Below are 12,793 nucleotides of genomic sequence, written 5' to 3'. Positions count from 1 at the left end.
TCACTTTTTTCTCATTTGGGGGATGGGAGTGGCGTCTACTGACCCGGAAGTGGCTCTGAGTGTGCCAAACGGACTTGACCTGTCCCCTGTGCCTCATTGAGGCCTGGGGTGGGGATAGCATGTAGACCAGCAGCCCTGGTCCTCCATCCTCCATCTGGGGCTGGTTCCTGAGGACCTCCAGAGGTGCGGACCCCTGGGGAGTGTGGTTAGTAGAGGGGCATCAGTGTACACTTGGCGCTCACAAATAGCTGAGGGCCTTGGCCCAGACTGGAACTTGTCCCAGTGACGTCACCAGATGGGGACAGCCAGCTCCTCCCTCTCGCTGCTCTTGCTGCGCCTCTCCTCCTTTGGCTCCCTGGTGTCAGACCTGCCTTCTCATTGGCTCCCTGGGAGACCCGCCTTCTCATTGGCTCCCTGGGAGACCCACCTTCTCATTGGCCCCCTGGGAGATGCATCTTCTCATTGGCCCCCTGGGAGACCCGCCTTCTCATTGGCTCCCTGGGAGACCCGCCTTCTCATTGGCACTTGGGAGACCCGCCTTCTCATTGGCTCCCTGGGAGGTCCATCTTCTCATTGGCTCCCTGGGAGACCTTTCTTTTGGCCCCTGGAAGACCCCCTTCTCATTGGCCCCTCCCCATGGGGGAGGAGGCTGAGGGGTCCTCCAGGCACAGGCAGGGTCGGGGCGAGAGGTGGGGTGTGGAGGCCGCCCTCTGGCCCTGGAGCTGGTGCCCTTGGTGTGAGGGCTCTTGGGCATTACGGGAAGTCAGCGGTTGGAGTCAGGCGGGTTACCGTGCCTACGAGGTTAATATTAAAAGTGCGGCATGTTGGTCACCCTCTGGGGCGGAGAGGGAAGCACCAGGCAGAGGCTCAGGCTGGGGCTCTTTCCTGGACCCGTGGCGTTTGTCTTTGCTAGCGTCCCCTGGCTGTGCTCCGCGCTGGGCTGACCTGGGCGCATGCCACACCGTCAGGGGCCTCCGGTTCGGATTTGCAAGGGTTAGAATGAGGTCTTTGCTGGTGTGACCTGCCTTGCTGCGCACAGCGCCTTCCCGTCTGTTTTCTCCTTTCCCTGGAGCAGGGCTTTCTGCTGGGGTTATGGACAGTGTTGAGGACAATGGCATGGGCAACTGGATTGCACGTGGGGTGCTCAGACCCTGTAGCAAAGACTCCTCAGCCGCTGCGCTGAAACTGTTGGTGCTGGAGCAGTGGGCGTCTGTGAGCGTCGGTGCACCCTCAGCACCCTGTGTGTCCCATCCCGAGGCACAGCTCAGTGAGGTACGGCTCAGCGGCACCTGACTCCTGGCCCCCCTGCCGGGTCCCGCATGACAGGGTCTCTCCTGTGGCAGATGCCAGGAGGGCCGTCTCACAGCTGGCAGGGCATCCTCGTGGAGGAGCTGAGGCCTCCATTCTGTGGGGACCTGGGCTCCCCTGATCCCCAGAGGGTCCAGCTTCCTCATCTGCAGAATGAAGACGGCGAAGCCAGCTCCCAGGGTTGAGAGGGAACCGTGGAGAGCGGGAGCCCGAACTCTGCAAGCTGCAGAGGCTGCTGGGCCGCTCGGATGCCTTCCTGGCTTTATCATGGGTGTCGGGGTGCTTGGAAGGACAACCCTTGATGTGCAAGGAGAAGCTGGGGCTCTCGAGGACGAAATGCACCAAGAGACCAGGGCTGGGTCCTCTGGCTACGTCCCAGTAGGGGCTGTCCCCTCCCTGCCCTCCCAGACTTTCTATGAGGAACCTGGGTGTTTGGCATCCACACATGTGTCCATCCAACTCCAAGTGTCCCCTGACCCCTGTGAGGGACACTGTGGCACACTGACCCGGTTTGTATTTGTCAGGACTCTCTAGAGACCGGCCAGTAGGGTGCATGTGTGTTTATTCTCAGGAGTCGGCTCAGGCGACTGTGGGTTTGACCACTCCCCGGACCTGCAGTCAGCATGCTGGAGAGCCTGGGGAGGCCCTGGTGTAACCTCCCGTCCCCAAGGAGCCTGGAGACCCAAGAAGGGCCAGTTCATTTGGGTCAAAGGCAGGAGGTCTGTGTCCCAGCCCAGCCGCCAGTCAGCAGGAGTCCCGCTGCTCCGCCGTTTGCTCTCTTCAGGCCTCCAGCTGGACGAGGCTGGCCCCTGTGGGGGGGCCCGACCTTACCCAGAAGCACCCTCACAGACACACCCGGGCACCGCTTGACCAGGGGTCAGGGCCCCAAATAACCATCTCAAAGTTTACAGGAACATGCGTGGTGGTGGGTTAATACAGGCCTGACAGGGAGGGGTGAAGAGGGGCTTGAGCAGGAGTGGGGTGGGCTTGGGCAGCAGTGGGGTGGCCTTGGCCTTGACGGGTGTGTGGGGGGTGTGCCCGGTGCCATCACCATCTGGGACTTTCTCTGCTTAAGGCAGTGAGAGGAAAGAAGGACCCTGGTTCTGATGTTGTCTTTTAAGGCCAGCCTCTGCCCCAAGCTGGGTGGCTGGGGAGGGTAGGGGGTCTTCAGGGCCAGCACAACAGGAAATGACCACACAGCGGCGAGCAGATGTGGGAAGGGCCCTGGGTTGGGGCAGGGCTTGGAGGAGCTTTCTTTTTTTCCGGGGTATGTTTGCTGAGTATCTCCTGTGGCAGGCCTTGTGCTGGGCACGGACTCCACATGGAGTCGGTTTCGGAGGAGGGAGGGTGGCAGGTGTAAAGAAGCATGTGATGCCCAGGGCCCATGGAAGAGGCCTCGAGATGCTCGTCACCCCTCAGCATCCCCAGGAGGTACCCCTGGCCCTGTGTGTGCCCCTTCCCTTTGCTCCCATAGGCCGCACCCCTGCACCTCCCTGAACACCTGCCCCTTTCCTCCTCTGGTCTTTACTGTCCTCTCTCCCAGCATCTCCACCAGCTCCCTTTTCAGTTCTCAGCTGTTCCCTGGGGACTTTCTGGTCTCCCTTCCCTTTGGGTAGCACAACTTCCCCGCATGGCTGCTTCCCCTGAGCCCGTCACATCCTGAGCCCTGGAGCCACTTCCCTGGGTGTCTCCCATCACAGGCTTCTCCTCCCCAGAAGAGCCAAAGTGACTGGCCTCTGGGTCAGTGCCAGGGCAGCGGGTGCCGAAAATGACCCCTCCTCCCAGGGCAGGGGGTGCCAAAAATGACCCCTCCTCCCAGGGCAGCGGGTGCTGAAAATGACCCCTCCTCCCAGGGCAGGGGGTGCCGAGATCGATCCTTCCTCCCAGGGCAGGGGGTGCCGAGATCGATCCTTCCTCCCAGGGCAGGGGGTGCCGAGATCGATCCTTCCTCCCAGGGCAGGGGGTGCCGAGATCGATCCTTCCTCCCAGGGCAGGGGGTGCCGAGATCGATCCTTCCTCCCAGGGCTGGGGGTGCCGAGATCGATCCTTCCTCCCAGGGCAGGGGGTGCCGAGATCGATCCTTCCTCCCAGGGCAGGGGGTGCCGAGATCGATCCTTCCTCTCAGGGCAGGGGCGCTGGTGGGGAGGTCTTATTCGCCTGGTCCACAGTGGGGACAGATGGCAGGAGTGGAGCACCGGGCAGGGGCGTGAGAAGCTGTGTTGGGACAGTCATCGTTCTGCAGAGCACATTGGTCGTCCTGGGCCACCAGCACGCCTGGACCCTCTGGAAGGCCTCTGCACCTTTCCTGAAGCAGGAGGAGGTGGTCAGCTTGGGAGGATGTTGAGGGGCCCTCAAGGACACAAGGAGGACTCCTGGACACAGATCCAGGTCCTAGAGCAGGAGAAGGCTGCAGGAAGCAAGAGCACTTCAGAATCCCCAGTCCCCAGGAAGGAGGTCCGCCTGGGAGAGGGACCAGCCAAGAGCCAGCAGGGGCTGCGGGGCTAAGTCATAGCAGCTGGGTTGGAAGGTAAGGTGGAGGTGGGTAAGGAGCTCAGTGGAGGGGCCCAGGGAGAAAGTGGAGAAAATGGGAAGGTCTCCGTCTGTAAGGTTCAGGTCAAATGAGAACTGACGAGGAACAGTATCTAAGAAACGCCCGTGTCCCCAGAACTTGAAGGACCCACATTTCCTGATCAAGAAAGTTGGCACTCAAGTGCTTTACCATGAGATTCCAGAACGCTGGATCCCTGAAGAGCCTCGCGCTCCGGGAAAAGGGATGCCCTGGACTCTGAGGGGCCTGGAGAGCAGGAGCTGCCTCTGCAGCCCCCCAGCCACCACCCAGGTGACGGTCTGGGATCCTGCTGTGGACAGGCGAGCCCAGCACATGAGACAATTTGTTGCCTTTCTCACAAGGTGCTGGCCAGGTGCTCCACCAAAATACAGTGGACCCTAAAAAACAGGGGCTCCAAATCCCGGAGAGGGGCCGTAGCCTGGGGTGCAGCCTGCGTACGTTGGCCTGGGGGCACGGAAGCAGCAGGTTCCAGCGTTCTCTCGGGGTGTAGGAAGAATTAACAGGAGGAATCCCCCAGCCAGGCCAGGAAACTTGAGGCCAGAGAGCAGCTGTGTGGGAAGGGAAGCGGCTGTTGGTTCGCGTGTGCACTCTATAAACACAAATCAAACGTGGTTTTGAATCTCCCTCTGTGGCTGCAGGGAGCTGTCTTGCCGGCCCTTTAAACAGCTGTGGGAACTTGGTTTTGTCCCTTCCTAAGGTTATGCATGGAAAGAATCAGGAAAATCCTTTTTCCAAAAGAGCTGGTCCTTGTGGAGTCCGTGCTTTGGTGCCTGCCCCAGCTGGCCGCTGTTGTGCCTTGGGCTCCCAGTTTGGAAACCATCCCTGCAGCTGCAGGAAGGCTGTGGGAGGTGGACCTTGCTCGGAGGCAGCAGTGTGGAGGGACCTGAGGAATTCGGACTTGGCGGGGCTGGTGCAGAGGTAGTGGTGACTGAGGGATCACATGGCCAGCAGCCACTTGGTACAGCTCCTGCCACCAGAAGACGGGCTGAAGCACACTGGTGGTGACAGCCAGCTCTTCTCCCCGAGCTGGTGTGAGTGGCCAGCTCTTGATTATCCCCAGTCCACTGGGAGCTTGTGAGAGGCGCCCTCTGAGAACCCCTTCCCAGCTCCCGTGACCATAGGCAGGGAGGTCAGAGGCTGAGGAGGTCCACCTCTAGACAGAACCAGCCCTTGGCTCTTTCTAATCTGTTTCCAAAGTGGATTCCAAAAAAGGAAGGCAGGGCCTTGGGCAACCTGGCAGGTGGTCCTGGGGGACCTTCCAGTGGCCTCGAGGTCAAGTTCGCATTGGTCCTGGGTCCTCTCTGGGCAGCGTGTGGTCCTGTGATGTCTCCACCCGCCCACTCTCCTGGGCATGGCCAGTCTTCCTGCCGTGTGATAAGTCCCAGCATTTCTGTCATTAAACCATACCGTCACGAGGGCTACGTTGCCACCTGCACTGAGTAAATTAAATATTGACGATTTCATCGACGGTTAGATTTAATTTGGAGCCATCTTGCCGGGACGTAATGGGCAGGAGATGAGTTGCTGTTTAATCCTGGCTGTCATCCTGTTAAGTGTTGAGTAATGAGGAAAAGATACACTTGTCAGGGCAAGAGTGTCCTGGCGCCCGACCCTGGGCCAGGCCTCCGCCCCATAAATTGGGAGCCCAAGGCCTTGGGGCCAGTTTCCCAGCAACCCTCCCTGCTGTTCTAGCAGCGTCTCCCAGGCAGATCCACCCCCACCCCGGGACCCCGGCTTGGTTTCCCTGGGTGGGGCTGCCTGTGGGACCATCCATGGGACACGCTGGAACAGCCGCGTCCTGCTCCCTCTCCTATGTCGTGAGCTGGGATGCTGGAGCCCTTGGTGGTGGGCCCTGCGAGGTGGCGCCCTGCAGGCCATCCAGGGGTGAGAGGTGCTGACTCTGCTGACTGGGACTGTGGGGGCCGGGGTGCGGGCCCAGGGAGGGGGAGGGCCGGGTTTTGTGCTGGCACATGGAGCTGTTCCTTTGGCCAGAGGAGCGGGTCGCGCCCTGTGGCCAGGAGGAGGCAGCAGGGGTTGCCTGGTGATGGAGCCGCACGGGGTTCCCCAGGACGTTCCTCTGAGGATTGGCCCAGGTCCCCGAGGTCCTCCGTCTTTCTCAGCCCTCAGCGGGCTCGCGCACATCAGAGAAGCGAGGACCCTCTGCAAAGCCCCGAGGTGCCAGTGAGGCCAGAGTGCGTTTCAGTTACCTGATGGCCAGTAAGGAGTCCAGCGCTGTCGGTGCCCCCAGAGACCCTAGTCCTAGTCCCGGTTCCAGCCCTGGGCCCCTCCTGGAGATGGCGCCTTATCCCCAGACCCCGGTTGACACAAGCAGGAATGTCAACTCCATTCCAGCTCAGCCGCCTCGCAGGGCTGCCCAGGGCGGGCGTCCTCCCCGGGCCCCTCCAGCCGCCCCCGTGGGGCCTGCCTTTCCTGGTGGTAGGAGCTGTCGCTCTGGCCTATTTTAATGTATATTTTTTCCTGAGATATAATTTACATACATTGAAATTCACAGATCTTAATTGTACCGTTGATGAGTTTGACAGTTGTGTACACCCAAGTAACTTACACCCCATCAAGACAGAACATTCCTGTCACCTCTGAAAACCCACACATGCACCCCCATCAGTCCTTTAAAGAAGTGAAAAGAGTCGGTGAGGTTAGTCTTGATATTTGGTGTCACTCCACCTGTCCCCAGAATCGTCATTTCAACTGTAATTAGCGTTTTAAGATCAATAAGATACTGTCTTTAATTCATGTGCGTCTTGCGCTTGGGGTGGGCCTCACTTCCTTTAGCCACTTTCCAGGCTCACCGGCCAGGTGACAGGAGGTGCCCCCAGCTGGATGCCATGCATATTGGAAGCTCCAAGGAAAGGACTTGGGGATCCCAGGCCAGGGGCTTCCAGTGCATGGGCCGCAGGCCGGGAGGGCATTTGTGGCAGGCCAGGGATGGGCCAGCCCAGGCAGGGGCCTCCACAGTGGTCTGCTGTCAGGCTGGCTGCTGGCAGCTCCCCAGTTCTGTCCCTGGCACAGTGTGGCCCTCAGGGCTGCACGGGGTCGGGGGCAGAGCGGAGCCACAGCCCTGTTTCATGGCTCTTAGGGGGGTGCTGCCTCTTCACCCCAGGAATGGAGACTGCGTCGGTTCTTGGGACTCTGCAGAGGTGCCCCCACTCTGCTCACCCCACCCGGAGTGTTCCCCTCTTCTGGTACAGTTGCCTCAAAGTCTAAAGCTCATCATCAACTTTCCAGCCAGAAGTGTGGTTCTACCAAGAACGTCCCCCCCCCCCCCCCCGGAGGGGACAGTGTTTTGTGAGCCAGGGCAGCAGCCCGGGCTCTGGGCACACATGGGGCTGAGCATGGTAATGGGCTTGGCCAGGGTCCAGCTTCGAGCCGGCAGCCCGAAGCCTGGTGTCCTTCCCCAGGGGGCAGAGACAGGCAGGGCCACCCCATCTGGGCTGCAGCCTTGCTTTCCCGTCTCACTAATTCTTCTCCACCACGTGAAGATGGCATCCGTGTGCCCATTTCTTAGATGAGGAGACTGAGGCTAGGAAGGCTCAATGGCTTCATCAGAGTCACAGCCACTGAAGGCCAGGCTGCCCTTTGTGATGACTGTCACTTCCTTGTGGCCTTCATAGAAAAAACAGTGAGGGGCTGGGGATGTGGCTCAAGCGGTAGCGCGCTCGCCTGGCGTGCGTGCGGCCCGGGTTCGATCCTCAGCACCACATGCAAACAAAGATGTTGTGTCCGCTGAGAACTAAGAAAAAATAAATAAATATTAAAAAATTCTCTCTCTAAAAAAAAAGAAAGAAAAAAAAAGAAAAAACAGTGAGGACGTGATTTGCCCCAACCAGCCCTCCCAGCAAGGCTCCAGGCCTCCAGCCCCTGAGCGGCTCCCTGCAGTGTCCCTGTCCTCCTGGGGGACAGGGCAGCTTGCTTCCCTGGGCTGGCCCTGCAGGTTGGGACGCTGGCCAGCAGTTGTGCCAGTTGTGGTCCATGGACAGGAATGAGGCACCTCCTTCTGTGGGCAGGACTGGGCAGGAGGGTCCTGCCGGGCCCCGGGCCCCCGAGCCAGTTCCCCTCCAGAGACGCGTTTTCCAGCAGAGGTGAGGTGGACACAGCCGTTTTAGCTGCTCTTGTGGGCACCCTCGGCCACAGACCCTTGTGACTTCAGAGATTGCCACTTCCGTGTGGAAGTTTCCAGAACACCCCGCCCACCCCTGTGGCTGCCAGGACCCTGTGGCTGTGTTTCTGCTCCCCCTCGGGGTCACAGCCTGCTCCTTGGTCCATGCGCCACTTAGAGTGTGTTTCCTACTAAATAGCATAAAATCACATCCTGTCGAGTTAATTAAGCCCCTTCGCGACTCCGGGGGCGCCTGGAGGGGCTTCCAGGGTCCACAGAGCCCGACTAGTGTTTCTGGCACCTTCTGATGCAGAGCAGCCCTGTCAGGGTGTCTGCAGTGCATTAATTAGGCCCCTGCCTAGGCTGGCCGGACTCCTCGGGGTCCCAGGGGCTGCGGGGCAGGAGCCGCCTGGGCCAGGCCTCTAGAGTCCCTGCCCCGCAGCCCTGGCCCTGTGCACTCAGCCCCCGGGGTCTCAGCCATAGAAATGACTCCCTCTTGACAACAGTATCCGAGGTCCCCATGCCGTCATGGTCCCCATGCCAGTCCCTGACTGCCCACTTGGGACCATCTGGGCTAGCTGGAAGGTCAGTGCAGACCCCTCCTCCAGGAGGCCCGCAGCTCCTGGTCTCCACAGAGCCGTCTCTCTGTTATCTTTTTCTTTTTGGTACTGGGCATCGAACCCAGGGCTGCTCCGCTCTGAGCTGTATCCCCAGTCTCTTGTTTATTTTGAGATGGGGTCTCACTAAATTGCCAAGGCTGTGATCCTCCTGCCTCAGCCTCCTGAGTCCGTGGGATTCTAGATGCGCACCACCTGACCCAGCCTCTCTGCCGCCTTCTGTGCTTGTGGTTTGATTCTGAAATGTGCAGAGGGTACTGTTGTAAACCCGTCTCTCCCCCCAAGCCATGTGGATGTTTGTCAGCTGCTTCTGATCATTTTTTTGAAGGGCTGGAACATTCCAGAAGCAGAAGGTGTCTTTTGGACTTTGGCTCTGCCCCACACCAGGCATGGTGCTGCGGTGCTGACCGTGGGTGGTGTCAGGCCTGGGGAGGGGCAGTCCCTTGTGTTCAGGTTCATGGTGCGCTTTTGTCTGTGCAGGGGCTCAGGCCCCGGGCAGGGATCCATCTAATGGCTCGTGCCATTACTAAGGGCAGTTTTTGTTTTGTTTTGTTGGTGCTGGGGTTGAACCCGCCGGCACTTAACTACTAAGCCACATCCTCAGCGCTTTTTTATTTTTTATTTGGAGACAGGGTCTTGCTAAGTTGATTAGGGCCTTGCTAAGTTGCTGAGGCTGGCTTTGAACTTGCCGTCCTCCTTCCTCAGCCTCCTGAATGTTGGGATTACAGGCGTGGCCACCAGGCCTGGCACTAAGGGCGGCTCTTAACACAGCCTCTGGGCCAGGTGCCTCCCACCCTTCCAGTGGGGAAGGCAGTGCTCGCTCCCCTGCTTTGTAGTTGAGCTCAGAGGGACTGAGCATAGGCAGCTCTGTGGCCTGTCCACTGCTGCCCCGTGCCGTGGCTGTGTCCTGCATGGCTGTGAACCGTGGCTGGAGGAGGCAGGCAGCCAGCTAGTCGGGCTGAGAGGCATTTCCCTGGGCCGTCAGGAGGACTCCAGCCGCCCCCGATGGCCCTGCATGGACAAGCTGGGTCGGAGGGAGCTTGCGGTCGTAGGAGTGGCCACGCTGACTGACCAGGGTGCAGAGGCCAGACCCAGCCACCTTGCGCCAGCACAGCAGTGCAGGGCACGGGCTTCTTCGTTCCTGACGGTGATAGAGGCAGCGTTGGGTTTCATCTGTGAATAATAAACTGGTTTCACATGGCTGTCAGCGTGGTGCTTATGTTGTATTAATATTTATCAGTGGTTATTGACGCGCGGCTGGCTTGTTATCTTTGCCCGCATCACGGCAGTTCTGTAAAGATGCAAGGAAAATTGCAACCCAGAAGCCAGCGCCCTTGCACACACCACCCGCGGGCAGCGGGGGCCACTTCCCCTGGGGCTGCTTCCTCACTTCCCTTACCTGCCCGGGGGACAGTAGTGCCCCGAGAGTGTGGGAGCCAGAGCCCTGGCCCTGTGAGCTCAGCAGGCACCGTCCCCTGTGGCACCGTGATGCAGAAGCAAGAACTCGGGGGCTGTGTCCCTGTGTCCTGGGAGCCCCACCCAGTGAGTGTCCTGTGGCCAAGGTGCCTTGGCTAGACCCCAGTGTCCTCTGCCTATTGCCACCTTCCAGGCCAGGTTAGTTGTGGTCAGTGGAATATTCTGGAATATGGGGTACTCAGGATCAAGGTTCCTTTCCTCTTCCTACAAGGAAGTCGGGCTGCAGGGAATTGTCCTCAAGTGCAGAAAGCTCTGGAGAAGGGTATCCCAGGTGGGGCTCCAGCCTGTGTCCCCTGCCTGACTATGACCACCTGCAGGGTGGTGGCTGGCAGCCTCCTCGGGCAGTGAGAGTCTGGTGACCATGTTTGTTAATGGAAAGTGTCCTGTTCCCCTGCCCATAGCTGTCTGAGCATCTGCGGAGCCTGGGGGAGCCAGGCCCCTCGTCAGATGGCAGCGTCAGGAGCCCCCGTTCTGCAGGAGAGTGGACAGCGCCATGGAGGACCCTGAGTCTTGGGATGAGGGACAGGGTCAGAGAGGCGGCACCCGCCTGGAGTCGGGCTGGGGTGGGAGCAGCCAGCAGAGCCAACAGCCACCGCAAGTGGTATATGCTGGTGACAGCAGGGGACTCACCGTGGCATCCAGAGCTCTGGAAAGCCCACCAGGCAGGGCGTGGGGGAGCCCCAGGAGGGCCATTAGGACAGGGGAGGCGGAGCATGGCCTCCCTGGAGGGAGCAGCCAGAGCGGCAGGGTGGCAGTGGGTCTGCTGCTGGCCCCTGGGAGAGGAGGGTTACATGGGCTGCAGGGCCGGTGACCAGGACAATAGTGGCCACGGCATGAGGCCGGAACCTGCAGCCCGTCTTGGAGATGCATGTGGGAAGGCACAACCCAAGAGGAAGGTCGCGTGTTGTCGGCTTCACGTGGCTGTAAGGTCACACCTGCGATGTCCTCTAAGAGGAAAGGTCTGTGTCACTCCCGGTTCTAGAGGCTCTGTCCGGGATGACTCTGGGGCCCTGGTGGGGTGCTGGGTGGCAATGAAGGGGGGCGCGCCAGAGCCAGCCACTCACCAAGCGAGCTGGTGGGCAAAAGCAAGGGGCAAGAAAAGGAGACGGGGGTCCCACAATCCCTTGTTCCCCAGGGATGCAGAAACCTTCAGCAGGCCCACTCTGGAGGTCCCAGCACCACCTCCCGGTAGCATCACCCGGGGAACAGTCTTTAACATGTGGACCTTGGGGGCCACCTGCATGGGCTGACCCAGGGCTATGCCGTCCGTCTTTGTGTGTGCCCTGGTCGGGCCCCAGGCTGGACCGTCCCCACTGCCCCACTCTCTCCTTGTGGCATTGCCACACTGCCCCGTTCCAGCCTGCGGAGCTCCCTGTCCTTCAACCCAAGACTCAGGGTGCGCTATGGCACTGTCCTGGCTCTGGATGCCACCCCTTGAATCCTCGTGTGCCTGCAGGTGGCACTGAGAAGCACCATGTGGTCTCACCTGGTTCCTGTCGTCAGAATCTGCGCCCACTCGTTCCGCCACAGCTTCTGGCCAAGCCCCCGGGGCACCGGAAGCATTCACAGACGTTTCCAAGCCACTTGCAGCTTCTGCAGGCCACGGTCTGCTCTGACACCTGCCCTGTCCCGCCTGTCCCCACCCGTCTGGGCTTACCCACATGACTCAGCTAATGCAGGACAAATGGGAAATTATCTGACCTTTATGGGCCTCTTTTTCATATGAAAATGCTGGAGCGGTAGAGGCCGTCCAGGGAGCTCATTCATCTCGACAAATGTACAGCCGGAACTGACCTGGGCTGGCGGGACAGCCTGTGAGGTGGGCGCCTGCCGAGGGGGTGAGCTCCAGCGCTGGGCAGGCCGCCCTGCCAGGTCAGCGTCTTTGCTGGTTAAGCAGAGGGTTCCAAGGACGTGAAAGAGCGCATTGGGGTGGCCTTGGAGCAGAGAGTGCGCAGAGGGCGCCCAGAAGCCAGTTCAGCGTGGAGAGGGAAGCGGCCGGGGAGCGTGGTTGGGGTGCTCAGGAAGGGAGCCCGCCGACTGGGCGAGGTGGAGGGACCCTGCCCGGCAGCCCTGTTTGTCACAAATTCCTCCCAGAACCACGGGGACCAGGTGGTGGGACTCGGGTCTGTGCTCGGGGCCCTGGGCCTGGCGGGTTTCCCAAGGACCTGGCTCAGGGGACCTGGGGCTTCCTGAAGAGCTGCAGGGCACCACACCCTGGGCAGTGGTTCGGATTCAGCAGTGGGCTGGTGGACATCAGGCGCTTCCTCGGTTGCAGGGTCCACGGGTGCGTTGGCGGCCCGGGCGGCACTGTGGGCTCTGGGGACCTGCGGGTGTGTGGCACTGCCCCGTGGCAGGCTGTTTCTCCCCTGGGAACCCAGTGTTGACACAGGTCCAAGCCCTCCCTGCCTGCTGTCCCCCTCCTGGCTTCCTGCCCCTTCCCCTCCCTGAGTGAAAACCCCCAAGGTGGATGGACAGGACCCTCCAGTGTCCCCAGTCTGCAGTCTCTCGTCCTGACCAGACGTGAAGGCTCAGAGCCGTGGACACTGGCACTCGCAGGACACACGGGTGCAGAGGCAGGAAGTCCCCAGGGGAGCAGAACCCCATGGAAACTCAGACCTGGTGCAGTGACACCAGAACCAGAGGCAGGGCGACCGTCACCCACACAGCACAGGAGCCTGGTGGGCAGAGCGGCGGAGCACACGGAGA

At 60.5% G+C, this 12,793-nt stretch overlaps 1 protein-coding gene across 3 annotated transcripts in view; it reads left to right on the top strand.

The window, feature by feature from the left end:
* The window catches only part of PHF21B (PHD finger protein 21B), a 66,306-nt gene that overhangs the window by 31,376 nt on the left and 22,137 nt on the right, over positions 1–12,793 (top strand). The window lies entirely within an intron of this gene.

Source organism: Spermophilus citellus (assembly GCF_964194105.1).
Source record: "Spermophilus citellus genome assembly, chromosome: 10".
Classification (NCBI taxonomy): domain Eukaryota; kingdom Metazoa; phylum Chordata; class Mammalia; order Rodentia; family Sciuridae; genus Spermophilus; species Spermophilus citellus.
Note: the sequence above shows the minus strand (reverse complement) of the source record. Positions and strands in the feature narration are given on the sequence as shown.